Here is a 24,655-nt window from a genome sequence, read left to right as displayed (position 1 = left end):
GGAGCTAGTAGCTATGATTTTGGAATACATATTAGCAGAATCTCTCTTTGCAGAAGTTATTTATTTGATTTCTATACTAACATGTATAAGTAATTGAATATTTTATGGACAAAGAGGTCCTTTTCTACTTTCTCAATATTCCATGATCTTGAAAAACATTTTATCAAATTTAATTTTCCACAGATGATGATATTTCTTTTAAAATGTTATATAATATTCTTTATAATTTTTTTCCATAGCATTTATTACATCCTTATTTCTTAGAATATAAATAAAAGGGTTTAATAAAGGGATTACTATGGTATAAAAAACAGCACCAGGTATATCTTTATCCTCTTCTTTAACTGAATGTGGTCAAATGTACACAAAGATAAGAGAACCATAGAATATTGAGACAGAGAGAAAGTGGGATGCACATGTCGATAAGGCTTTGCTTCTCCCCTCTTTGGATTTCATTTTGAAAATAGTAAAGAGAATGTAGAAGTAAGGTATTAAAACACTACCAATGGTGAAGAGTTGAACTGAACCTGCAAAGAAAAGTATCATCAATTCATTGATATAAAGGGTCAACACAAGAGAGTCTATATAATGGAAAAACATCACAAAAAAGTGATTAATTTGATTTGACCCACAGAAAGTTAAACTAAAGAGAAACCATATATGAAAAATGGAATGCAGATTTCCAGCTATATAGGCCCCTGTGGTCATCTGAATGCAGAGTTTCTTTGACATCATCGTGTGGTACTGCAGAGGGCTACATATGGCCATATAGCGATCATAGGCCATTGCTGCCAGGTGAAAGCAATCTGCAGTTTCAGCAAGGCAGAGAAAATCAAATTGTGCCATGCACTCATAAAGGGAAATCATTCTGTCTTTAGAGTTCTCTAACATTTTGGGGGTAATGGCACAGGAACAACAGGAATCTATCAGAGCCAGGTTGCCCAGAAAGATGTACATTGGTGTGTGAAGACGATGCTCCATAAAAATCAATACCACCAGGCCCAGATTCCCCACCATAGTGATCACATAGATAGTGAGAAACACCACAAACAGGAGGCTCCTCAACTCTGGGTGATCTGTAAATCCTATGAGGATAAATTCGGTGGTCAAGGAGTCGTTATCTTCAGTCATATCCACCTTCTCTGTTGAGATAGGAATTCTGGAGATATAAGAATAAGAGAAATTAGAGAATTGATTCCATTTACTACAGCACCAAGAATCATAAGATACCTGGGGATAAATGTAACAAAAGAGGTAAAGGGTCTGTTCTCAAGGAACTATAGAACGCTCATGAAAGAAATTGAAGAAGACACAAAAAGATCAAAGAACATTCCATGGTCATGGATCAGAAGAATAAACATTGTAAGATTGTTATTTAGTGTGTAAAACTTTCCTTCCAAATTTTTCTTTTTACAACGAAGAGAGAAGCTTCTTTAAACTCTTCCTAGTATCTCTGGATACAGGCACAAAAACCTCTAGGGAATAGCCATTCCCCTAAAATGTCAGTTTTATAACTGAACATATTTTTGTAATTTCCAGAAGAATGCTTACAGAGGAAAAGGTTTGTCTTTATGAATTCACATATGAATAGTCTAGAAATCTAGCATTCTCATATTTGGTTCATTGTTGATGAAAATTTCAGTGTCAGTTTTGGTATTAAAAACCCTTGGGGTGCCTGAGTGGCTCAGTGTCCTGGGATCGAGCCCCGAATTGGGCTCTCTGCTCAGCGGGGAGCCTACTTCCCCCTCTCTCTCTTCCTGCCTCTCTGCCTACTTGTGGTCTCTCTCTCTCTGTCAAATAAATAAAATCTTTCCCCCCCAAATCCTTAAAATAAATTTACTATCAATTTTCATGTATACACATTTCTTTAAGCAAAGTTTTCATATACTCTCCCAGTAGAATGAATCCTTGAAAAGAGCTTACAACAGATATGTTAAATTTATACCTTTGAAATTGTATGAAGATCACAAAGATTTAAGAATAGGACTTTAATCTTTAGAGGAAATTCCTTGGGATATCCAAGGAAATAAATATCTATGTATTTTCACCTCTCATCCCTGTTCCCGGTATTAGATCCATTCCCATAAAAACTGATTTCGTCCATGCCATCATTCCTGTTGATTTTTGCCCAGATCCTTAAATCCTTTCCATCTTTATGTAAAGCATCGTTTACATATAATGCTACTTAAGAAAGTTTTAACTAAATGCCCCAGACCACACTGATTTTCACTTCTTGCATCCTCAAGCATATCCTATATAGCCAACACCATCTAGCATTGTTTATGTATAATACACATGGCTTTTTTTTTTACATATGCATGTACAGTTTCTTTATTAGAATTGTAGTCATTTGAGTTCAGCTATGACTTCTACTTCTCATAAGAGTTTTTAATGCTATAGAGGGGGAAAAAAAAAAAAAGTATTGATTCCAGTCCTAGCTTCAAAGACCTGAGATAGGTGAACTTGTTTTCAGTGGACTATCACTGATCCTTAGTGACCACTTTGGTCTCGACAAATTGAGACTGCTAGTTTTGAAGAACAGGCTACAAAGGAAATTATTGGAAACTTATCATTAAAAAAACTTTATGTATCATTCTCTTATTGGAAGTGACCCAGCTACTATTTTCCCTCTTCCTAAGAAACTTATGCAGTATTTTCTGAAGTAGGTCCCAGTAGTTTGAAAGCTAATAATAATAAGCTTGCCTGTATATTTTAGTTTTATAACACTTAGAGAAAGAGAAAAATCTTAAATCTTGATATGATTTTTGAGATGGGTTCCCTAGAGGGCTAAGATATTTAAGCATCTTCCTTTGGTTCAGGTCATGATTCTCTAGGTCCTGGGACTGAGCCCCATGCCTGGCTCCCAGCTCAGTGGGAGTTCTCCTTGTTCCTCTCCTCTGCCTGTCCCTCTGCTTGAGCTCTCTCTGTCTCTCTGTTTCTCTCTCTCAAATGAATAAATTAAAAAAAAATCTTAAAATAAATATGATTTTTGAGAACAAATTTTGTTTTACCTCAAAGGCTATCTTCTTTTATTACTTAGGGATCCGTTAGGATATTTTGACCAATGTGTCTAATTATGTAAATTCTATGGTCAAAATGGGTTTATTTTTCCATACTCAAAACATCAAAATAAAAGCACAGGCTGAACGTTTTATTTTCTTGTTTTAAATTACTAAAGATAAGCCATTTAATTATTCAGCTATGTTAGAAATAACTTTCAGTGTACTTGCCTGAATTATGTAACAGAAATAAGCTGCATTCTTACCAGGATATTTTGAAGATCTACCTTATAATCAGAAAAGGTTGGCATGAACTGAGTTCAAATCTCATGTTAACTTGCAATAGCCTTCAGTTGTGACAGTGAGAATTGAAACCCGAGAACAATTAAAAATGCTAAATAATTCAGATAAATCAATATTTATGGATGCTAATTGTAAAGGTAAAGATAAATCTGAATACTTCCTTACCTGAATGCTCTGAGAAGAGTTTTATGACATCACATTGCTTTTGTGTGTGTGTGATGTTAAGTCTCATACATTTTCAGGATAAAAGTTTTTGTCTAAGAAACATTTGAGATTAAATGAAAATCTGGGAGATTACTAATAAGTCACTGTCAATAATTATGTTTCTTTCAATACAAAATTAGGCTTTCCATCAAATGCTTGTGGGACTTGCCTATGATGACATCAGTGTATTTCTATGGAGAGATTCAGTTCCCAAAACATATTAACTCTGTGACATATATTAAAGTTGACCTGTGAGAAATGAGGTTAAATTAAATGACCTTTGCACAAGTCACTAAGTCATTTGATGATCATCTTGCTGATTCTTATGTAACTGAAATCATTTTTAGAATTCTGTTCCTTATTCTGTGCCTAAAATGTAAATGAACTGAAGGGACTCTCAGGTTGGTTTGGACATTTACTGTAGAGATTAATAGGGTTTATGAAAGATGATTAGCATTTAGAGTGAAGAACAAAAGTTGTGGTAGTGTTAGCTAGTCTCATCAACTCCTTCACTCTCATCTGAAGTTGTTCCCATGTATTGAAAAATCCTCATGGAGACTTTGCTGTTACCCTTTAGCCACACATATGATTTACTGAGTTAATCTCTGTTCTTTACAGTTACCCCAAATCCCTTAACTTTCTTACCCTGTTCTCACCCTTCATTCCATTAATCATATAAATATACTGTATATTTTAATAAAACTTAGTTTAATAAAAATACTATACATACAGTATGCCATCTATCACTTGTTGCCTGCTGCTACCATTAGCTATGGACATAAGAGGGAAAGGATTTCTCTGTTATGTTCATTCCTTCATTCCAAACAGTGGTAGTGCTTAACAAATGTTTCTTGAATGAGTGAAGAAATGATAGTCTACTGCTCAGGAATCTGAAATGACCTCTAATTGGTTTCTAACAAAATCCATTTTTTTAAGGTGTTTTTTAAATTTTGTTTTGGCTTTTTTTTGGTTTTACTTATTTACTTGAAATAGAGTAAGTGAGAGAGAAAGAAGGAGCAGAGGGATAGGTAGAAGGAGAAGGAAAGAGAGAAGCCAACTCTGTTGAGCAGAGAGCTGGACATGTGGTTCTGGGGCTTGATCCCAGGACTCCAGGATCATGACTCATGCTGAAGGCAGACATTTAATTGACTGAGCCACCCAGGCATCCCCAAATTCATTTTTCTTATTTTTCTTATTTTGGTATTCCAGATTTTCCACAGTCAACCTGTGTCTTATCTATTTCTTTCTTTTCTTCCTCTTACATCAGGGCACTTGGCCATGTGCATTCCTTTACAGCACTACTGGCAGTTGTTTCATCTAATTCACTTTCAATGTTTCCCTCAACTAAAACTCCTTCTCTCTTTCCTTCCATCTCAGTACTACTCATCCTTGAATTCAAATCAGATCTACATGGGACTTTCCTAGGTCCTTCAAATAGGGTTGATTCTTTCTTTTCCTGATTTACATGACACATCAGTGCTTTTGTAATGCATTCACCACCATATCACTTGTGACTCATATGTGTCTTGATTATAAAAGTCTTGACTGCATATTAAGTCACCAATCATGTCATGCATCTTTCTGAAAAACTTACTACAAACTGAGCTAGATCCTGCTGCATTAACTGCTGACATTACCATTCTGTTTAACTTTTATCAAGTACTTTCAATATGCAGGGTATGGGAAAAGACAATGGAGAGCATGAATACAGGATGTGAGACTGATGGGGATAATTTCCTAGTTTTTATATATGGTTTCTGACAAGATGCTCATCATCTAGTGGGCAGAAAGAAAGGCACTTACATTGCTAACCAGGGTGCAATTTAGGCTGTAATATATAAGAAGTGTAAACAAGTTGTGTAAAAATATAGTGAGGGAAGTGAATAGTGACCTGAATGAAGAAAGAAATGTTCCCCAGTGGAAGTAAAATTTCAGATAACTTTATAGTATATGTAAGGTAAGAATTGGGGAAGAACATGAGGAAAAGCAGTAGACTGAGGGAACCATGTATAAAAGCTTAGACTCTTAAAAGAGACCGACCAAAATTTTTTAAAAAAATGGATAGTAAAAGGCTCAAGTTTATTCATACACGATACAAGGAGACACAACGGGTAACATAAAAGGAATAGGAAAAGAGATTGGAAAATATCCTGTTTGATTCCTTCGCATATTTCCTCTGCTCTACCAATTCATTAAAACCTCTCTCTATGTTGCATCACCACTTCCTCATATCAGGGAGATCATATGATAGTTGTCTTTCTCTGCTTGACTTATTTCGCTAAGCATGATACGCTCTAGTTCCATCCATGTTGTCGCAAATGGCAAGATTTCATTTCTTTTGATGGCTGCATAGTATTCCATTGTGTATATATACCACATCTTCTTGATCCATTCATCTGTTGATGGACATCTAGGTTCTTTCCATAGTTTGGCTATTGTGGACATTGCTGCTATAAACATTCGGGTGCATGTGCCCCTTTGGATCACTACGTTTGTATCCTTAGGGTAAATACCCAATAGTGCAATTGCTGGGTCATAGGGCCAGTTCTATTTCAACATTTTGAGGAACCTCCATGCTGTTTTCCAGAGTGGCTGCACCAGCTTGCATTCCCACCAACAGTGTAGGAGGGTTCCCCTTTCTCCACATCCTCGCCAGCATCTGTCATTTCCTGACTTGATGATTTTAGCCATTCTGACTGGTGTGAGGTGATATCTCATTGTGGTTTTGATTTGTATTTCCCTGATGCCGAGTGATATGGGAGCACTTTTTCATGTGTCTGTTGGCCATCTGGATGTCTTCTTTGCAGAAATGTCTGTTCATGTCCTCTGCCCATTTCTTGATTGGATTATTTGTTCTTTGGGTGTTGAGTTTGCTAAGTTCTTTATAGATTCTGGACACTAGTCCTTTATCTGATATGTCGTTTGCAAATATCTTCTCCCATTCTGTCAGTTGTCTTTTGATTTTGTTAACTGTTTCCTTTGCTGTGCAAAAGCTTTTGATCTTGATGAAATCCCAATAGTTCATTTTTGCCCTTGCTTCCCTTGCCTTTTGCGTTGTTCCTAGGAAGATGTTGCTGTGGCAGAGGTCAAAGAGGTTGCTGCCTGTGTTCTCCTCAAGGATTTTGATGGATTCCTTTCGCACATTGAGGTCCTTAAGGCCTTAAACGACATACTGGACCAGATGGACATCACAGATATATTCAGAATATTTCATCCCAAAGCAACAGAATACACATTCTTCTCTAGTGCACATGGAACATTCTCCAGAATAGATCACATCCTCGGTCCTAAATCAGGACTCAACCGGTATCAAAAGATTGGGATCATTCCCTGCATATTTTCAGACCACAATGCTCTAAAGCTAGAACTCAACCACAAAAGGAAGTTTGGAAAGAACCCAAATACATGGAGACTAAACAGCATCCTTCTAAAGAATGAATGGGTCAACCGGGAAATTAAAGAAGAATTGAAAAAAATCATGGAAACAAATGATAATGAAAACACAACGGTTCAAAATCTGTGGGACACAACAAAGGCAGTCCTGAGAGGAAAATATATAGCGGTTACAAGCCTTTCTCAAGAAACAAGAAAGGTCTCAGGTACACAACCTAACCCTACACCTAAAGGAGCTGGAGAAAGAACAAGAAAGAAACCCTAAGCCCAGCAGGAGAAGAGAAATCATAAAGATCAGAGCAGAAATCAATGAAATAGAAACCAAAAAAACAATAGAACAAATCAATGAAACTAGGAGCTGGTTCTTTGAAAGAATTAATAAAATTGATAAACCCCTGGCCCGACTTATCAAAAAGAAAAGAGAAAGGACCCAAATAAATAAAATCATGAATGAAAGAGGAGAGATCACAACTAACACCAAAGAAATACAAACTATTATAAGAACATACTATGAGCAACTCTACGCCAACAAATTTGACAATCTGGAAGAAATGGATGCATTCCTAGAAACATATAAACTACCACAACTGAACCAGGAAGAAATAGAAAGCCTGAACAGACCCATAACCAGTAAGGAGATTGAAACAGTCATTAAAAATCTCCAAACAAACAAAAGCCCAGGGCCAGACGGCTTCCCGGGGGAATCCTACCAAACATTTAAAGAAGAACTAATTCCTATTCTCCTGAAACTGTTCCAAAAAATAGAAATGGAAGGAAAACTTCCAAACTCATTTTATGAGGCCAGCATCACCTTGATCCCAAAACCAGACAAGGATCCCACCAAAAAAGAGAGCTATAGACCGATATCCTTGATGAACACAGATGCAAAAATACTCAACAAAATACTAGCCAATAGGATTCAACAGTATATTAAAAAGATTATTCACCATGACCAAGTGGGATTTATTCCAGGGCTGCAAGGTTGGTTCAACATCCGCAAATCAGTCAATGTGATACAACACATCAATAAAAGAAAGAAAAAGAACCATATGATACTCTCAATAGATGCTGAAAAAGCATTTGACAAAGTACAGCATCCCTTCCTGATCAAAACTCTTCAAAGTGTAGGGATAGAGGGCACATACCTCAATATCATCAAAGCCATCTATGAAAAACCCACCGCAAATATCATTCTCAATGGAGAAAAACTGAAAGCTTTTCCACTAAGGTCAGGAACACGGCAGGGATGTCCATTATCACCACTGCTATTCAACTTGGTTCATTTTTTAAAAAATTTTTAATTTGTTTATTAACATATAATGTATTATTAGCCCCGAGGGTACAGGTCTGTGAATCACCAGGTTTACACACTTCATGGCTCTCACCATAGCACTTACCTTCCCCAGTGCCTAAAACCTCACTACCTGCTCCCTACCCGCCTCCCCCCATCAACCCTCCATTTGTTTTGTGAGAGTAAGAGTCTCTTATGTGGTACCTGGGTGGCTCAGTTGGTTAAAGCCTCTGCCTTTGGCTTGGGTCATGGTCTCAGGGTCCTGAGATTGAGCCCTGCATCAGTCTCTCTGCTCAGTGGGGAGCCCTCCTCTCTCTACCTGACTCTCTGCCTACTTGTGATCTCTGTCTGTCAAATAAATAAATAAAATCTTAAAAAAAAAAAGCCTCTTATGGCTTGTCTCCCTCCCAATCCCATCTTGTTTCATTTATTCTTTTTTTACCCCTAAATACTCCACATTGCCTCTCAACTTCATCACTTAAGGAAGATCATATTTGTCTTTTTCTGATTGACTTATTTCGCTAAGCATAATATCCTCTAGTTCCATCCAATTGGTTGCAAATGGCAAGATTTCCTTTCTTTTGATGGCTGCATAGTATTGCATTGTGTATATATACCACCTCTTCTTTATCCATGCATGTTGTTGCTAGGTTCTTTCCATAGTTTGGCTATTGTGGACATTGCTGCTATAAACATTTGGGGGGCACCTGGGTGGCTCAGTGGGTTAAAGCCTCTGCCTTCAGCTCAGGTCATGATCCCAGGGTCCTGGGATCGAGGCCCGCATCGGGCTCTCTGCTCAGCAGGGAACCTGCTTCTTCCTTCTCTCTCTGCCCGCCTCTCTGCCTACTTGTGATATCTCTCTCTATCAAATAAATAAATAAATAAAATATTTTTAAAAGATATGGGTGCATGTCCCCCTTTGGATCACTACATTTGTATCTTTAGGGTAAATACCCAGTAGTGCAATTGCTGGTCGTAGGGTAGCTCTATTTTCAACTTCTTGAGGAAACTCCATGTTTTTTTCCAGAGTGGTAGCACCAGCTTACATTCCCACCAACAGTGTAAGAGGGTTCCCCTTTCTCAGCATCCTCACCAGCATCGGTCATTTCTTGACTTGTTAGTTTTAGCCATTCTGACTGGTGTGAGGTGGTAGCACATTGTGGTTTTGATTTGTATTTCCCTGATGCTGAGTGATGTGGAGCACTTTTTCATGTGTCTATTGGCCATCTGGATGTCTTCTTTGCAGAAACGTCTGTTCATGTCCTCTGCCCATTTCTTGATTGGATTATTTGTTCTTTGGGTGTTGAGTTTGCTAAGCTCTTTATAGATTTTGGATACTAGCCCTTTATCTGATATGTCATTTGCAAATATCTTCTCCCATTCTGTCAGTTGTCTTTTGGTTTTGCTAACTGTTTCCTTTGCTGTGCAAAAGCTTTTGATCTTGATGAAATCCCAATAGATCATTTTTGCCCTTGCTTGCCTTGCCTTTGGCAATGTTCCTAGGAAGACGTTGCTACGGCTGAGGTCTAAGAGGTTGCTTCCTGTGCTCTTCTCAAGGATTTTGATGGATTCCTTTCTCACATTGAGGTCCTTCATCCATTTTGAGTCTATTTTTGTGTATGATGTAAGAAAATGGTCCAGTTTCATTTTTATTCATGTGTCTGTTCAATTTTCCCAACACCATTTGTTGAAGAGACCTTCTTTTTTCCATTGGACTTTCTTTTCTGCTTTGTCAAAGATTAGTTGACCATAGAGTTGAGGGTGTATTTCTGGGTCCTCTATTCTGTTCCACTGATCTATGTGTCTATTTTTGTGCCAGTACCATACTGTCTTGATGATGACAGCTTTGTAATAGAGGTTGAAGTCTGGAATTGTGATGCCACCAACTTTGGCTTCCTTTTTCAATATTCTTCTGGCTACTTGAGGTCTTTTCTGTTTCCATATAAATTTTTGTATGATTTGTTCCATTTCTTTAAAAAGATGGATTTGATTTTGATAAGGATTGCATTAAACATGTAGATTGCTTTAGGTAGCTTAGACATTTTCACAATATTTATTCTTCCAATCCATGAGCATGGAACATTGTTCCATTTCTTTGTGTCTTCCTCAATTTCTTTCATGAGTACATTATAGTTTTCTGAGTATAGATGGGATTGAGTCCTTAATTTCTCTTTCTTCTGTCGTGATATTGATGTAAAGAAATCAAACTGATATCTGTGCATTGATTTTATATCCTGACACTTTACTGAATTCCTGTACAAGTTCTAGCAGATTTGTAGTGGAGTCTTTTGTGTTGTCCACATACAGTATCATATTACCTGCAAAGAGTGATAGTTGACTTCTTCTTTGCTCATTTGGATGCCTTTAATTTCTTTTTGCTGTATGATTGCTGAGGGTAGGATGTATAGTACTATGTTCAATAGCAGTGGTGGTAATGGACATCACTGCTGTGTTCCTGACCTTAGCAGAAAAGCTCTGTTTTTGTCCTTTGAGAATGATATTCTCAGTGGGTTTTTCATAGATGGCTTTGATGAAATTGAGGTATGTACCCTCTATCCCTGCAGTTTGAAGAGTTTTGAACAAGAAAGAATGCTGTACTTTGTCAAATGCTTTTTCAGTGTCTATTAAGAAGATAATATGGTTCTTGTTTTTTTCTTTTATTAATGTAGTGTATCATATTGATTGATTTGCAAATGTTGAACCAACCTTGAAGTCCTATAATAAATCCCACTTGGTTGAGGTGAATAATCTTTTTTTTTTTTTTAGGATTTTATTTAGTTATTTGTCAGAGAGAAAGAGAGAGCACAGGCAGACAGAGTGGCAGGCAGAGGCAGAGGGAGAAGCAGGCTCACCGCCGAGCAAGGATCCTGATGTGGGACTCGATCCAAGGAAGCCGGGATCATGACCCGAGCTGAAGGCAGCCGCTCAACCAACTGAGCCACCCAGGTGTCCTGTGAATACCCTTTTAATGTACTGTTGGATCCTATTGGCTAGTATTTTGGTGAACATTTTCGCATCTGTGTTCATCAAGGATGTTGGTCTGTAGTTCTCTTTTTTGATGGGATCTTTTGTCTGGTTTTGGGATCAAGGTAATGCTGGTCTCATAAAATGAGTTGTTAAGTTTTCATTCCCTTTCTGTTTTTTGGAAGAGTTTCAGGAGAATATAAATTAATTCTTCTTAAATGTTTGGTAGAATTCCCTGTGAAACCGTCTGGCCCTGGGCTCTTGTTTGTTTGGAGATTTTTGATGACTGCTTTAATCTCCTTACTGGTTATGGGTCTCTTCAGGTTTTCTATTTCTTCCTGGTTCAGTTGCGGTAGTTTATATGTCTCCAGGAATGCATCCATTTCTCCAGACTGTCAAATTTGCTGATGTATAGTTGCTCATAATGTGTTCTTATAATTGTGTGTATTTCATAGGTGTTGGTTGTGATCTCTCCTCTTTCATTCATGACTTTATTTGGGTCCTTTCTTTTTTCTTTTTAGTAAGTTTGGCCAGGGATTTATCAATCTTATTAATACTCTCAAGGTACCAGCTCCTAGTTGCATTGATTTCTTCTTTTGTTCTTTTTGGTGTCTATTTCATTGATTTCTACTCTGATATTTATTATTACTGTTATCCTGCTGGGTTTAGGCTTTCTTTGTTGTTCTTTTACAGCTCCTTTAGGTACAGGGTTAGGTTGTGTATTTGAAACCTTTCTTGTTTTTTGAGAAAGGCTTGTATCGTTATATATTTTCCTCTCAGGATTGCCTTTGCTGTGTCCCACAGATTTTCAACCATTGTGTTTTCATTATCACTCATTTCCATGATTTTTTTCAATTCTTCTTTAATTTCCTGGTTGACCCATTCATTCTTCAGAAGGATGCTATTTAGTCTCCATGTATTTGGGTTCTTTCCAAATTTCTTCTTGTGATTGAGTTCTAGCTTCAGAGCATTGTGGTCTGAAAATATGCAGGGAATGATCCCAATCTTTTTTTTTTTAATTTTTTATTTTTTATAAACATATATTTTTATCCCCAGGGGTACAGGTCTGTGAATCACCAGGTTTACACACTTCACAGAATTCACCAAAGCACATACCCTCCCCAATGTCCATAATCCCACCCCCTTCTCCCAAACCCCCTCCCCCCAGCAACTCTCAATTTGTTTTGTGAGATTAAGAGTCATTTATAGTTTGTCTCCCTCCCAATCCCATCTTGTATGAGGAAGTGGTGATGCAACATGGGAATGAAACAAGATCCCAATCTTTTGATACTGGTTGAGATCTGATTTATGAGCCAGGATGTTATCTATTCTGGAGAATGTTCTATGTGCACTAGAGAAGCATGTGTATTCTGCTGCTTTGGGATGGAATGTTCTGAATATATCTATTATGTACATCTGATCCAGTGTGTCATTTAAGACCTTTATTTCCTTGTTGATCTTTTCCTTAGATGATCTGTCCATTTCAACGAAGTGAGTGTTAAAGTCCCCCACTATTATTGTGTCATTGTCGATGTGTTTCTTTGTTATTCATTGGTTTATATAGTTGGCTGCTCCCATATTAGGGGCATAGATATTTAAAATTGTTAGATGTTCTTGTAGGACAGACCCTTTGAGTATGATATAATGTCCTTCCTCATCTCTTATTCTAGTCTTTGGCTAAAAATCTAACTGATCGGATATAAGGATTGCCACCCAGGCTTTCTTTTGATGTCCATTAGCATGGTAAATTGTTTTCCACCTCCTCACTTTAAATCCAGAGGTGTCTTTGGGTCGAAAATGAGTTTCTTGTAGACAGCATATTGATGGTTTTGTTTTTTTATCCATTCTGCTACCCTGTGTCTTTGATTGGGACATTTAGCCCATTTACATTCAGGGTAACATATGAACTTAATGCCATTGTATTGTCTATAAAGTGACTCTTACTGTATATTTTCTCTATTCCTTTCTGCTCTACTACTTTTAGGCTCTCTCTTTACTTAGAGGACCCCTTTCAATATTTCCTGTAGAACTGGTTTGGTGTTTACAAATTCTTTTAGTTTTTGTTTGTCCTGGAAATTTTTAATCTCTCCTTCTATTTTCAATGATAGCCTAGCTGGATATCGTATTCTTGACTGCATGTTTTTCTCATTTAGCACTCTGAATATATTATGCCAGTTCTTTCTGGTCTGCCACATCTCTGTGGGTAAGTCTGCTGTCAATCTAATAATTTTACCATGGTATGCTACAGACTTCTTGTCCCAGGCTGCTTTCAGGATTTTCTCTTCATCACTAAGACTTGTAAATTTTACTATGAGATGATGGGGTGTGGACCTATTCTTATTGATTTTGAGGAGAGTTCTCTGCACCTCCTGATTTTGGTGCTTGTTCCCTTTGTCATATTAGGGAAATTCTCTGCAATAATTCTAACCAATATACCTTCTGCTCCCTTCTCTCTTTTGTCTTCTCCTGAAATCCCAATTATTCTAATATTGTTTCATCTTATGGTATCACTTATCTCTCGAATTCTTCCCTCGTGGTCCACTACTTGTTTGTCTCTCTTTTGCTCGCTTCTTTATTCTCTATCATTTGGTCTTCTATATCAGTAATTCTCTCTGTTGCCTCATTTATCCTAGCAGTAAGAGCCCCATTTTTATTGCACCTCATTAATACGTTTTTAAATTTCATCTTGGTTAGAGTTTAGTTCTTTTATTTCTCCAGAAAGGGCTTTTATTTCTCCAGACCGGGTTTCTCTAATATATTCCATGCCTTTTTGAGCCCAGCTAGCACCTTGAGAATTGTCATTCTGAATTCTAGATGGATCTGACATATTACCAATGTCCGTATTGATTAGGTCCCTAGCCTTAGGTACTGTCTCTTGTTCTTTTTTTTTTTTTTTTTTTTTTTGTGGTGATTTTTTCCACCTTGCCTTTTTATCCAGATAAGAATATATGAAGGAGCAAATAAAATACTAAGAGGCATTTAAAGACTGCAGGAAAATGTGCTTTAACCAAATCAGAAGAGACCCCAATTGTGGGGGAAGAAAGGGAGTAAAAAGAAGTACAGAAAAAAAAATTTTAAGAAAAAATAAAGAAGAAATATAAAAAAAGAAAATATATATATTAGACTGGTGAATAGAACAGAGTCACCTACTTAATTTTGGGAGTATTTTGGTCTCTTTGAAGAAACTACCTTTCAAAATTTTAAATAATGATAACTTCTATATTTCTATCTCTTTCTCTCCCTATCTATCTATCTATCTATACACCACTCGGTGTGCCCTCAGAGAAAAGCACTCAATCACTTCAGCTTTCCTGGCCTCCGTCCATGCACCGAGCTTACCCAGCCTGTGACCAAGCATCTCTGTTTCTGACACACTACCCACCTGGAGTCTCCTCACCCAGCAGGTCCTTTTGATCTTCTTCTACTCCCTAGATCTTGTGAAGTCCCTGTTCACAGAGCAATGGTTTGACCATGCTACAGATCACAGTTTAAGGTTCCTGAGTTGAGAGCTCACTCTTCGGCTCTGTCTCTGTAGCCAGCTTCCCCGCTCTAACACCTGCGAGCTCTGAGACACTCAGACACCCCTGATCCTTCTGTGACCCCATGGGACCTGACACCACGCTATCTCAATGTCGGCTTCACCCCAGCTAAACCGCTGATGCAATACCCCTCAGTGCAGCAGTCTTTTAAAAGTTCTGATTTTGTGCTCTGTGGCTCTGCCACTTGCTGGGAGCCACTTCCTCCCCCACGGTCTATCTTCCCCTGGTTTGGAATCACTTTTCGGCAGGTCCTACCTTTCAGAAAGTGGTTGATTATCTGTTTCTAGAATTGCTGCTCTTCTTCTCTTTAATCTTCTCTTGGATTTGTAGATATTCAGAATGGTTTGATAAACTATCTAGCTGATTTCCTGCTACCTAATGTCATCTCAGCCTGCTACTCCTCCACCATTTTGACTCAACCCCCCTGCCCCAGATTTTGGTTCTAATATCATTTTCCAGTCAAAGGAATTAGATCTACTTGGAGAAATAACTGATACAGTGACTAGGGCAGGAAGTAAATATGCAAGATGAGCCTGGAACATCTTGGAATGCCAGAAAAAAACAATAAAAACAACAACAAAACACCAAAGCTAAACAACAAACAAACACAAACCCACCCTGCATACACAATGATGCGTATATGTCAAAGGGACAAAGGAGCCAATGGAAACAGCTCCCTGTGACCAAAGCTCCTATGATTTGAGCAGCAAAGTTAATAAAATACTGTGTAATTTTGGCAAAGTATAAAATAAATATCCATGATTCCATACTTAGGTAAATAGAGGACTGAATATATAAATAAGTGAGGTGATTAGATAAATCTTCCATGCAGAAGAATTCCAGTTTGTATAGATACTTTGCTCCAGGGAGGTGGTCCATTTCTTTCCTCTCTGTAAGTGTGGACTGTGGAAAGTTACTTCCTTACACAGAACACAGTAAGAGAGGGTGGAGACAAAGCAGCTTCACCACAGAGGAACCAGCAACACTGCCTCAACCAGGTGGTCAAGGTCAACATCAAGAGTTACAAGTGTTGAGGACAGTAGTTGCCACTGACAGGATGTAATGAAATTAGTGATTTACCTCTGGGACCTTTCTCCTCAAAATCTATCCCCTCAGCCTAATCATGAGAAAAACATCAGAAGGATCCCAGTTGAGGGACATTCTACAAAATTCCCAATTAGTACATCTCAAAACGTACCAAGGACTTCAAAAACAAGGAATGTTGAAAAGCTATCCCAGACACCTGATGACTAAAGGGATGTGATGACTAAATATAAACTGATATGCTGAATGGGATTCTGGATGGAAGGACACTAGATTGAACTATGGAAATCTGAATCAAGTATGAATTTCACTTAATCATAATGTATCAATATTGGCTCATTAGTTATAGCAAAAGTACCATACCAATGTACGATATTAATGATATAAGAAGGTGGGTGTGTCAGATATGGGAATTCTCTATACTATCTTTTTATTTTCTATAAATCCAAAACTGTTCAAAATTTTTTTCTAAAATTCTCGTTTCTCAGAATGCAGCCAGAGAAACACTTGGGGAAAAAACAATCACCAGCTTTTTGCTTCCATTGATAATAATTGATTCAAAAAATTATTGTCATTGGATGCTAAAACTGTTGATGAAAAATTATTAGGGAATGAGAAATTCACATGGTGTCCAGGTACCACCCTGCAGATTAGATTTTCATAAGAAGGAAATATTTTATCTTTATTGTAGAGCAGATGGTGATGGTACCACCTTAATGAAGTAATCAGTAAATGGCTTCAGTTAACAAGGCAAACTAATGTCATAGGCCTCACCTTAAAACAGCACACTTGTGATGGCTGAATTATTTAACCTAATCTACTCATGAGGAAACATCACAAAAATAGATATGGTGGGATATTTTACATGATGTCTGACACAGAGATTTAGAAAAATTTTTAAATGTCATGAAAGGAGAAAAAAAGCAAGAGGTTTGTTCTAGACTACCAGTGATTGAAATGATAATACATCAAGTGGTGGCATTTAATTGAATTCCTGATGAAAAAATAAATTGCTAAGAAGGACAATTTGGGGAAAATTTCAGTGTGAACATCATATTAGGTGATGTTAAATTTCTGGGGGGGGTGCTGTAATAATGATATGATGGGATACCTGGGTGGCTCAGTCAGTTAAGTCTCCTGCCTGTAGCTCCAGTCATGATCATGGGGTCTTGGGATCAAGCCCCATGCACCGAAGGCTCCTGCTTCTCCCCTTCCCCGTTATGATCCCTCTTGCTCTCTCTTGCTCTCTCTCTCTCTCTCTCTCAAATAAATAAAATCTTTAAAAAATGATATGACAGTGTAGGAAATGTCTCTGTTCTTTTGCGTTATGTATTGAAGAATTTTGGGTAAACTATCATAATCTCATATATATGTATAGTCATATATACATATCTGTATTCATTATGAATGTATACACGTTTTCCAGGTGGATTGTTAGGCAAATGTGGTGAAATGTCAATAATTACTAATCCTGATTTGCAAAACTCATGGGCATTATCTCAACATATCTGTAGTTTGAAATTTTTCCAAAACAAATGTGGAGGAAAATGTCATTGATTCACATTTTTCATGACCCTCTGCCCTGTTTATCCTCTTAACAGCTTAGTTTCTTGAAAGTTTTGCGCTCCTGCTACTTTCACTTCTCTATGTTGTGTACAATATGACTTAGTGGTTAAATTTGGACTGGAAGAGATTATGCTGAGTGAAATCAGTCAAGCAGAGAGAGTCAATTATCATATGGTTTCACTTATTTGTGGAGTATAATCAATAGCATGGAGAACATGGGGAGTTAGAGAGGAGAAGGGAGTTGGGGGAAGTGGGAAGGGGAGGTGAACCATGAGAGATTATGGACTCTCAAAAACAATCTGACTGGTTGGAATTGACGGGTGGGTGGGAGGTTAGGGTACGAAGTGGTGGCGATTATAGAGGGCACAAATTTATGGCACACTGGGTGTGGTGAAAAAATAATGAATACTGTTATGCCGGAAAAAAAAAAAGCATGGAATTTGGAATGGATCCCTCAATATGATCCCTGTGCTCCACCTTAATATTTCTGTAGACAAATTAGGAAACCTCTTTGTTTCCCATTTTTTCAGTGGGCCTATAGGAAAATAAAATATAGAAGTCAAAGTAAAAAATTTAAGAGGTTTGCTGAATAGTTAAATGGATACTGATGAAATGTTATTTACAAGCTAAAAGGTTGTCTTAAAATTAAATTAAAATAAAGCCAAAATGAGAGTTGAGACAGGAGACATACGTGTATCTGTTAATATTTTTATTTATTTATTTATTTCTAATTTTTTATTTTTTATAAACATATATTTTTATCCCCAGGGGTACAGGTCTGTGAATCACCAGGTTTACACACTTCACAGCACTCACCAAAGCACATACCCTCCCCAATGTCCATAATCCCACCCCCTTCTCCAAGATCAAAAGCTTTTGCACAGCAAAGGAAACAGTTATCTGTTAATATTTATTCATTGGCATTAAAAGCATTTTTCCTTTGCTGTGCAGAAGCTTCTGATTTTGATGAAGTCCCAAAAGTTTATTTTCGCTTAGTTTCCTTTGCCTTTGGAGACGTATCTTGAAAGACGTTGCTGTGGCTGATATCAAAGAGATTACTGCCTATGTTCTTTTCTAGGATTCTGATGGATTCCTGTCTCACGTTCAGGTCTTTTATCCATTTTGAGTTTATCTTTGTGTACGGCGTAAGAGAATGGTCGAGTTTCATTCTTCTACATATAGCTGTCCAGTTTTCCCAGCACCATTTATTGAAGAGGACTGTCTTTTTTCCACTGTATATTTTTTCCTGTTTTGTCGAAGATTAATTGACCATAGAGTTGAGGGTCCATATCTGGGTTCTCTACTCTGTTCCACTGGTCTATGTGTCTGTTTTTATGCTAAAAAACAAAGATGCAACCCACGGAATGGGAGAAGACATTTGCAAATGACAGTACAGACAAAAGGTTGATATCCAGGATCTATAATGAACTTCTCAAACTCAACACACATGAAACAGGCAAACATATCAAAAAATGGGCAGAAGATATGAACAGACACTTCTCCAATCAAGACATACAAATGGCTATCAGACACATGAAAAAATGTTCATCATACTAGCCCTCAGGGAGATTCAAATTAAAACCACATTGAGATATCACCTTACACCAGTCAGAATGGCCAAAATTAACAAGACAGGAAACAACATTTGTTGGAGGGGATGTGGAGAAAGGGGAACCCTCTTACACTGTTGGTGGGAATGCAAGTTAGTGCAGCCTCTTTGGAGAACAGTGTGGAGATTCCTCAAGAAATTAAAAATAGAACTTCCCTATGACCCTGCAATTTCACTCCTAGGTATCTACCCCAAAGATACAGATGTAGTGAAAAGAAGGGCCATCTGTACCCCAATGTTTATAGCAGCAATGGCCATGGTCGCCAAACTATGGAAAGAACCAAGATGCCCTTCAACGGACGAATGGATAAGGAAGATGTGGTCCATATACTATGGAGTATTATGCCTCTATCAGAAAGGATGAATACCCAACTTTTGTAGCAACATGGACGGGACTGGAAGAGATTATGCTGAGTGAAATAAGTCAAGCAGAGAGAGTCAATTATCCTATGGTTTCACTTATTTGTGGAGCATAACAAATAGCATGGAGGACATGGGGAGTTAGAGAGGAGAAGGGAGTTGGGGAAAATTGGAAGGGGAGTGAATCATGAGAAACTATGGACTCTGAAAAACAATCTGAGGGGTTTGAAGTGGCAGGGTGGGAGGTCGGGGTACCAGGTGGTGGGTATTATAGAGGCACGGATTGCATGGAGCACTGGGTGTGGTGAAAAAATAATGAATACTGTTTTACTGAATATAAATAAATAAATTTAATTTAAAAAAAAAAGCATTTTTTTCCAAACAAGGTTAACGGTAAGGAGATCTATTGGATTTTGAAATGAGAAGAGGTGGGTAATTCCACAAACCCTGGGTCTGCTTCTCTGTGATTCCTTCAGCCATGCCTTCCTTTGTATATTGATTTCACCTCCAGGCTGGTGTCTCTTTGGATGGCAAAATGGTTGTAGACTGTGCCAGATTTCATACCCACAAATCATGACATTCAGAGGAAGACTACTTTTTTGTGGATCTCTTTTAAAACAAAGGAAACATATTTCCCAGGAACTTCCACAAAATTCCCTCTTTGGTCTCACTGGCCCCAAGTTAGTCACAGAATCTTCCCTTACCATAACTTTAGGCTTCAGTGTTACTAAGGGTTAACAGTGGGTGGTGCAGAAATACGTAAACAGAACCCGTGGCACGCCTGGAAAAGGGAAAGGGATCAATGCATGTGAATCTGACAACTGAAAATATCCCCTAAAATAGAGAGTGGGTACAAGGAAACAGCATTCGTGAAACTCAAGTATCTGGATTATTTTACCCCCTCAAAAAAGTGTTTAGGACCATGTAGAGTTTGTGTCTGTGGGTAATATCTAACAGTACTTGCAATATTATAAACGAAAACCAAGAAATTAAAAATATTTATTGACTTGTTAAAAATAAAAATAACAACCTATTGCATATTAACTTAAATGATTATCTTAAAATATATTAAAGAAATGGCTAGTGAATGGCCAAATGTGTCAGTGTGTCTTTTTAAATATTAGTGAAGGAAATCAGTTACATGGTTGGTACTCTCAGGAAGAAGATAGGCCTTCATTGTATTATCCAGTAAGTTATAATTCATTATTTTCCCTTTAAAATGTTGCTTATATCTGTGCACTCCTCTTCTTTTATCCTCCAATTTCAACTCTCATCATCTGGTATAAGAATTCTTGAAGTTAGCCATATTGCTTCTAGTGTCATTTTGATCACCAGATTACTTTTCTGAAAATACAACCATATTACCTGGTTCTAGGAAGCATTCAGTGTCTGAGGCCTCTGAGATAAATTCAGATCCTTAAGGATTGGCTTTGAAGATTCTCACTAACCTGATTCCCTCCCACACTTATTTCCCATATTCCGCAACAGCTTTTAACAAAAGCTTTGTCAACTTTCTGACTCTGTCCATGGTTCACCTCCTTCACCCCAGTTCCCAGTGTCATACTAATTTCCATAAACATTGACTGTGGTCATACTCATTCATTTTTTCTCCCAAAACATCATATTTTAAAATCATTTTCAAGGCACATCTCACTTCTGATGCTGCATAAGGTCTAAATAGCCCAGGGGACAAGCATCTCCATTTTCTGAACTCCCAATCATCATTGATACAAATTCTAGCTCAATCTCAATCACCTGGCTGAACTTGAGCAAGCCACTCATGTTTCAAAGTATGAGGATTTTGCTGAGAAGATGTATGAAAAGTCATTCTAACCAATTGGTAGGTGATATATATGAAAGGTGCAGTTTTGTGCCTAGCAGGTAACATGTTCTGAGTAATATATGGTTTTCTTTCATATTTGCATATATAAATGATCAATAAATATTTTTGTTTAGGAATTTAGAATTGTCACTATTTTGTGCCTCATTTATGCTTTATAGCAACTCCACCTTTTTGTTATTGCTGTGAATGTAGCAGTAATTTTACACTGGAATAAGTACAGTTTGGTGGAATTCTCAGTAACAAACAAGATAAGCAATATCAGAGAGAAAAACGCCTTTGTTATTTAGTGTATTCGGGAATACACTGCATTTTTGCTGGATGCCCCTAATCAAATTATATGAAAACAGCCAAATCCATATGGACATCTAATCCATAAATACCATTTATGGAAACTACAGAGTGCTATGTCACCAGTATACAGAATTAAATGGAGGTGATCTTTATCTAACTGACTTGTATTCATAGTATTTGTTGGTATTTGTTGAAAATTGTAGTGCATTACCCATTGATCAATTACCTAATTATTTACCTAATTTTCTTTGATACACAGTGTGTGACCTGAAGAATTATTTAGTTAAATTTTGCTGGGCACTAGAGCTTAGATTTGCAATACATTATACCAGGATCTCTCCTTGTTGAACTTATTTATCTGACTCCTATAATATCATGTTTTAGTAATTGAATATTCTATGGACAAAGTGATCCTTTTCTACTTTCTCAATATTCCATGATTTTGAGAACATTTTACCAAATTTAAATTAATTTTCCACGGGGTATTTTATATTTTTTTAAATGTTATAAAAATTTTGTTACAATTTTTTCATAGCATTTTTTTATTTCTTCTTTCTTAGACTATAAATAAAAGGGTTTAATAAAGGGATCACTAGAGTATAAAAAAGAGCACCAGGTATATCTTCATCCTTTTCTTTAACTGACTGTGGTTGAATGTACACAAAGAGAAGAGAACCATAGAATATTGAGAGAGAGAAAGTGGACTGCACGAGTACATAAGGCTTTGCCTCTTCCCTCTTTGGATTTCATTTTGAAAATAGTAAAGAGAATGTAGAAGTAAGATATTAAGACACTACCAATGGTGAAGAGTTGAACTGAGCCTGAAAAGATAAATATCATTAATTCATTGATTTAAGAGTCAACACAGGAAAGTCTATATAATGGAAAAACATCACAAAAAAAGTGATTAATTCGAGTTGACCCACAGATAGTTAACCTAAAGAGAAACCCCACATGAATTATGGGATGCAGGTTTCCAGCTATGTAGGCCCCTGTGGTCATCTGAATGTGCACTTTCTTTGACATCGTGTTGTGGTACTGCAGTGGGCTGCATATGGCCACATAGCAATCATAGGCATTGCTGCCCGGAGAAAGCAGTTTTGTAGTTTCAGCAAGGCAGAGAAAATAAAATTGTGCCATGTATTCATAAAGGGAAATCATTCTGTCATTAGAAAAGAAGTTCTCTGAAGTTTTTGGGGGTAATGGCACAAGGAACAACAGGATCCATCAGAGCCAGGTTGCCCAGAAAGATGTACATTGGTGTGTGAAGACGATGCTCCATAAAAATCAAATGCCACCAGGCCCAGATTCCCCACGATAGTGATCACATAGATAGTGAGAAACACCACAAACAGGAGGCTCCTCAACTCTGGGTGATCTGTAAATCCTATGAGGATAAAACTCAGTGGTCAAGGAGTAGTTATCCTCAGTCATATCCACCTTCTCTGTTGAGATAGGAATTCTGGAGATATAAGATTCTAATTTAGTGTGTGTATAGCTTTCCTTCCAAATTGTTCTTTTTACAACAAAGAGTGGAGATTTTCAATACTCCTTGCGGTATCTCTGGGATTCAGGCACCCAAACCTCTAGGGAATAGTCCATTCCCCCAAAAATATTAGTTTTATAAGCTCAACTCTGAAATCAGCATTCCCATGAATGTGTTTGTAATTGTAAGAAGAATGCTTACAGAGGAAAAGGTTTGTCTTTATGAATTCATACATTAATAGTGTACAAATCTAGCATTCCCATATTTGCTCAATGTTGACAAACAATATCATGTCAGTTTTTGTTTAATGATCCTCAAAATAAATTTACTATCAATCTTCACGTATACACATTTTTTTTTAACTGAGCACAAAGTTTTCATACACTCTCCAGTGGAATGAATGCTTGAAAAGAGCATGCAATAGATATGTTAAATTTACATCTCAGGAATTCTATGAAGAATCACAAAGGATTATGATAGGACTTTCATCTTTAGAGAAAATTACTTGAGATATCCAAGGCAATAAATATCTATGTATTTTTACCTCTCTCATCCCTGTTTCCCGGTATTAGATCCATTTCCATAAGAGTTGATTTTGGTCCGTGCCATCATTCCTGTTGATTTTTTCCCCAATATCTAAATCCTTTCCATCCTTATGTAAAGCATAGTTTACATATTATGCTACTTAAGAAAGCTTTAACTAAATGCTCTAGACCACACTGATTTTCACTTCTTGCATCCTCAAGCATATCCTATATACCCAACACAATCTAGAGTTGTTTATGTATAATACGCATGGCTTTTTAAAAATATGCATGTACAATTTCCTTTTTAGAATTGTAGACATTTGTGTTCAGCTATGACTTTTACTTCTTGTATCAAGGGGGGAAAAAAAAGAAAAAGTATTGATTTCAGTCCTAGCTTCAAAGACCTGAGATAGGTGAACTTGTTGTCAGTATACTATCACTGATCTTAGTGATCTCTTTGGTCTCCACAAATTGAGACTGCTAGTTTTGAAGAACAGGCTACAAAGGAAATTCTTGGAAACTTATCATGAAAAAACCTTATGCATCATTCTCTTACTGGAAGTGACCCAGCTATTATTTTCATGCTTCCTAATAAACTTATGTAATATTTTCTGAAGTATATCACAGTAGTTTGAAAGCTTAAAAAAAAAAAGCTTGCCTGTATATTTTAGTTTTATAACACTTAGAGAAAGAGAAAAAATCTTAAATCTTGATATGATTTTTGAGATGGGTTGCCTAGATGGCTAAGATATTTAAGCATCTTCCTTTGGTTCAGGTCATGATTCTCCAGGTCCTGGGATTGAGCCCAATGTCTGGCTCTCTACTCATGGGAATTATTTTCTTCTCCCTCTGCCTCTCCCTCTGCTTGAGCCTCTCTGTCTCTCTGTTTCTCTCTCTCAATGAATACATTTTTTAAAAATCTTAAACTAAATATGATTTTGGAGAACAAATGTTGTTTTACCTCAAAGGCTCTTCTATTATTACTTAGGGATCCCTTAGGATATTTTGACCAATGTGTCTAATTATGTAAATTCTATGGTCAAAATGGGTTTATTTTTTCATACTCAAAACATCAAAATAAAAGCACAGGCTGAACGTTTTATTTTCTTGTTTTAAATCACTAAAGATAAGCCACTTAATTATTCAGCTATGTTAGAAATAACTTTCAATGTACTTGCTTGAATTCTTTAACAGAATTAAGCTGTATTCTTACCAGGATGTTTTGAAGATCTACCT

At 37.1% G+C, this 24,655-nt stretch overlaps 2 pseudogenes; both read right to left on the bottom strand.

Moving 5' to 3' along the window:
• Positions 1-231: 231 nt before the first annotated feature.
• On the bottom strand, positions 232-24,655 carry LOC116591618 (annotated as a pseudogene).
• LOC116595284 lies at positions 21,949-22,840 on the bottom strand (annotated as a pseudogene).

Source organism: Mustela erminea, chromosome 1 (genome assembly GCF_009829155.1).
Source record: "Mustela erminea isolate mMusErm1 chromosome 1, mMusErm1.Pri, whole genome shotgun sequence".
Taxonomy (NCBI): Eukaryota; Metazoa; Chordata; class Mammalia; order Carnivora; family Mustelidae; genus Mustela; species Mustela erminea.
Note: the sequence above shows the minus strand (reverse complement) of the source record. Positions and strands in the feature narration are given on the sequence as shown.